The following is a 5,327-nucleotide window of genomic DNA, read 5'->3' on the forward strand; positions in this document are numbered from 1 at the left end:
CAATTGTCGAGGGTACTCCTCGGCAATGCCCACCTTCAGGGGCTTAGGGTTGACGAAATCATGCAGGCTAACACGAGACATCGGATACCAAACAAACAGGGAGAGTGTTTTACCCAGGTTCGGGCCCCTCAACGAGGTAAAACCCTTACTTCCTGCTTGTCTGATCTTGATTATTGAGAATATCAGGTTACAATGGGGTAGCCAAAGGCTTTGACTAAGAACTCGACGAGAAGCTAGATTTGTGTATGACCTAACTCTCGACTTACGGTGGTTATGGCTAGATTGATTGTGTGTGTCCCTCGGCAACCCCTCTCCTGGCCTTATATTGTGAGCTAGGTCTCGAGAGGTCTGTCCGGGTACGACTAGGTTACAAAGAGTGCTACATCTAAACTTCCCTTGTTTCTTCGTCTCCTTGCCTTGTTATTCAAGAATCCTTCACGGAAACCGACATGGCGGCCCACCTCGGTTGGTGGATGATCTTCATGGGCTCTTGGTTGAGCCGTAGGAGGTAGCACAATATTAATTACCCGAAGAGTAATGCCCGCTTGTACACTTGTACCAATGAATAGAGATTCCCTAGCTACTCTTGGGAAATTAGACAGAGTGTTAATGTCTCTTGCGTGGCAGGATTTGTTTCCCCTTGTGCAATTTAGGAAACTTTGTGTCAGACTTATCGGATCATAGTCCCTTGTTGTTAATGACTGATAATGTATCCTTGCAAAAAACAAAAGACTGATAATGTAAACGTTACTGCACCAAAAATAATACTAGAGAACTTTTTTATATTGCTTGGTGGAAAAGAGATGATTCCCTTCCTACTGTTGATTTTTTAAAAATCAACATGTGAATATTTATGATCCCATTGACATTTTTAATATCAAGTTAACAAGATTCATGAAGCATTTTTAGGGGTGGGGCTGATCTAACTTGTTTGGTAAAATTAGAAAAAAGAAAAAGGAGTTGCAACAATAACTATCCCTTTTAGATGAGCTAGTAAGAATTATTCCCTAGTCCACCGACGAATATGTTAGAAGAACAAATATTCTAGTGGAGCTGCATGAAATTTATGCTGATGAACAGTTATATTCGCTTCAGATAACCAAAATTGAATACTTAAAGATGATCAAAACTCAGCTTATTTCCTTAGAGTGGCAAATGGAAGGAAGAGGAGAAATACATTTCGTTGTTTCAAAGATGAAGATGTTACGAGTGAGGGAACAAAGAAAACCTTTTACGCCATGCTTCTGAGTGTTACAAAACATTTTTGGTCCTCCTCCTCGCAATATTCTGTGTCGAATGAAAGAGGAAACCCTAACTAACTAGAATCTTAGACCACCTGCTCTCATTTTCTCCCCAACTTTATCTCTCGTCATTATCCTTTAGAGTCGACTCGACTCCACTGCTCCTTCCCCCCTGCTCCCCCGGCGGCTCTGGTGGCCAACATGGACATGGAAGGAGGATGTGGGTTGTACAGGGTAGGGTTAGGTCTTTCGGCTGGATGACGGTAGTGGGCTATATGCCCTTAGTTTGGAGCAAAGTATTGATCTCTCTCGGCCAGATATGGTACTGCTCGGTTGTGAGATTTCCGGTCGTGGTGCTTCAGCGGTTGGAGTCGGAGGCGGTGGGGATTCCTTCCATCTGGGACTCCATTAATAAGGTTGTGGTCTTCTTCATCTTCTTTTGGAGATTCCTTGCTTTGATTCTTCTCCTGGCTGGCCATGGCGGTGAGGGGGAGGAGGAGAGCAGTGCGGTGTCTTGCGGAGCTGGAGGAATACCTCTGGGCTTGCTCTCCTTCAAGTGTTGCCGCTCGGTACTGGATCGATGTCCTCAAGTTTTTCCGGCAAGCTCCCGAGGTGGGAGGGTGATGGAGGAGTTGCAGAGGCCAGAAGGCCCTTGAATAAGGGCCGTTGTGGCCATCTCCTTATTTTGTGGCGTGGTGCATCGAAGCCTTTTTCAGCCGGCCTTGGAGGCGAGGGGAAGATGCAGAGCGGTAATGTGTTCTACAGAAGTGGATTATGGCGGGGATGTGGCATGGGTGCAGCTACTGTTGGGAGCGATTTCTCGACGGTGAGTTTGTCGTCGACCATCATGGTTGAAGGGCAGCTGCTCCCCGTTGATGCTGGCGTCTAGCTGCCGGCGAAGGATCTATAATCTCTAGGCCGTATTGCCATGTTGTAGGCTATCAAAATATGGCGCGGTTTGCTCCCGCCGTTGCGCCCCAAGTTGCTTGCTCCCCGGCGGCGTCTCGGTTGTCCGTACCTGGCACAAATTCGGTGGAGATGGAGCCGGACTGGATCGCGCTCTGCAAGCTATATCTAAGGTCCTCTTTGCAAAATTTTAGGACTTTTTTGTAATCTTCTTTATCTTTGATGTCCTTCATGTAAAATGTATCTCTACTGGCCAACTAGAATCTTTACTGTTGAGGAAGTGGAACATGCCCTTTTCTCGATGGATTTTAATAAAGCACATGAGCCCAATAATATTCCTGTAGAATTTTTCCATCACTGCCGGAACTTAACCAAGCATCACATTATGCATATCTTTTAAAAATTTCATGAGGGTTCCTTAGCCATTAAGGGCTCCTTGATTCATAAATAGGAAAACCATGGAATAGGAAAAGCATATCATTGAAATGTTATGACTAGTTAAACCCTATAGGAGGATGAGGTTTGTTTGATTGTGCCAAAGAAATTTTTGCACGAGGTGTGAGGTGTGACTCAATGTTTTATTCATATAAAATTTGCACTACAAGATTTTTATAGAATTAGTTTCTATAGAATATACTCCTATGAAATAAACAATTGTGGTAGGAAAATAATTTAAAGGATCTAAATCCTACACAATTCATGTATCAATCCTATTAATCAAAGAAGCCCTAGACCCTCTCTGAACTATAGTGCCATTACACTTTCCCTAAAGTTGATTGGACAATGACTCTGAAAACTGGGACATATGAAGTTCAATAAACTTCGAGTCAGTCACACTGTGCTAACCGCCATGAGATCAAGCAACAGTGCAACACACAAATGGACACTCATCAATCAGCTAGCGGTTAGTTTGAATATGTCAATCTTGCCAGCTTTTTGAACTTCGCCAACAAAACCATGTATGCATAGCACAGAGATTAATTAGTACCTCAAATTCAAATCAAGAAGGCAATTTCATACGTTCACCACAAGTGCTAGTAGTAGTCGACTACTCGAGGAAGAGTTGGAACAAACCTAGAGCTAGCTGTGTTCCAAATGTCGAGACAACTCAGCCTGATCGAGGCATCGCCGCCATTAGCAAAATTAACCCGCATACTTAATTAACTTACTCAGCCCTACTTAATTTAACTTTCTACATGGAGCATTGCATCGATCAATCGAGCTAGTTGAACACGGAGAGCGGCAGCGGCATCATGCAACCCGCCGCGTGAGACTCGGCGGCGGCCGCCGCCGCCGCCATGACCATCACGATGTCCTCCCCTCCGCCGTGAACCACGCCGCCCTCCAGCGCTCCGGCGGGATCCCCGTCGGGAGCCGGCGCCAGGAAGTGGCCCTGGAACAGGTACTGCGAATGCATAGGGAACAGGTACTGCGCGTGCGCCGCCGGGTGATCCACCATGCCACAGTGCCTCACCACCTCGACCTGCGCCTCCTCCTGCCCCTGCCGTGTCTTCTGCTTCGACGCCGGATTCCTCTTCCGTCGCTTCTTCTCGTAGGCGATGCCGCGCGCCTTGGCCTGGCTGTCGCGGACGTCGCGGAGGTAGAGCCTAACGGCGCGCGCGCCGAACGGATTGGCCTCCTGCCGGCCGCCGTGCTCCTCGAAGGCGGCGCGGAGGCGGCCCACCAGCGCGTCAAGGCTGCCCCACGCTTGCTTCAGCGGGCACGGGCATGGCGCAGGCGGCGAGGGGTGGCCGAAGAAGGGCACCCCGCCGCGTGCACCTTGGTCTTGCCGAACTGGTCGAGGTAGCGTAGGAACTCCAGGACATGCGCGCCGCTGCACCGGGCAAGCTCTAGCGGCGGCCGGTGGTTCCGCAGGTACTGCCCGAACGTCTGCCAGTCACGCCGCTTCTGCGACTCGTACCTGCTCGACCGTGGCGCCCCCAACGCGGACGACGTTCCTCCGACGACGCTGCTAGGGCTGTCCGCCACGGCCACACCGGTCATGTCCATTGCCGCCGCCGCCTGACTGACCCTTCCTTCTCTTGGGTCGTGGCTAGCTTGTCAGCTCAGATCTGCACCTGCACTACCATGCCATAATTAGTAAAACAATGCCGGCATTGACCGATGGTCAAACCACTGCAATAAATAGATTTCTAGCTAGCAATTAGTGTCAGTGTGAATAATGCATGTGTTCTGTGATAGCCATGGGATGGTCAGTTTGGTTCTTGACCAACTATATATCTCGCTCTCCCTGTTCAATTTATCCTAGCTGCGGCTATCAAGATTCAGCAAGAACTAGGGTTTCCTCCAGGCAAGCTGACACCTACCATAAGTACACTACATACAACTATGTTTAATGTAAGATCAGAGCTGAGCTGAGCTTTGGCAGCCATGCAAAGAGCTGACACAAACAGGCTGAGACATACAGAAATGCAGAGAGGGAAAGAAACAACACAAGGCATGGCAAAAACAGAAACAATCTGCAGGATATAGCAAGAACTCCCAAGGTAGCTACCTACCTGCACAGTGATGGCAATCGATGGGCGAGGTCACTTAATTGGATAGCTCTTGCCGGTCAAACTCGCACACGCACGGTTTGGAATTAATGGAACCCTAGCTAGAACAAACAGCCGCACTAGTGGTATAAACAGAATACATGTTTTCTTGCTTGGTGCAGAGAAGATAAATTCACACGCAGAAGACACCTAGTCACTCAAAATGGAAGAATAAAACGGAATCAGACGAGGGGGAGATGCGTGATTTATTGAAGCTATTGGTTCTTAATTCCCACGAAAATCTGCAAGTGGATCAAGCGGAGAACGAGTAAGTACTCACCAAGAAGACGATGAAGGAGGGGAAAGAAGGCTCAGCTAGTTCATCGGAGGTGGAGGCAGCAGATGAGAGCTCCCTGAGCTGTTGGCGAGGAGACCAAGAGGTAGAAGAAGATAGCCTCTATGTAAAGGGAGGAGGCAAGGGAGACAAGGGGTTGGGACCCAGCCATGAGCGCAGATATCAAGCCTCGTGGGGCAGAGAGAGGAGGGAGGATGGCGATTCTTTCCACATTGCAGAAAAGGTAGTCACCTCAGTTGTCACTTCACATTCTCTCTCATATCATCATCGTCTACTCAGTCTCTCTCTCTTCCCTGTCCTCTTGTTGGCCATGGGATAGCTACACACACC

General features: G+C 48.4%; 1 pseudogene; it reads right to left on the reverse strand.

The window, feature by feature from the left end:
• Positions 1 to 3,369: 3,369 nt before the first annotated feature.
• Positions 3,370 to 5,081, reverse strand: LOC124698216 (annotated as a pseudogene).
• Positions 5,082 to 5,327: the final 246 nt, after the last annotated feature.

This window comes from Lolium rigidum, chromosome 3, assembly GCF_022539505.1.
Source record: "Lolium rigidum isolate FL_2022 chromosome 3, APGP_CSIRO_Lrig_0.1, whole genome shotgun sequence".
NCBI lineage: Eukaryota > Viridiplantae > Streptophyta > Magnoliopsida > Poales > Poaceae > Lolium > Lolium rigidum.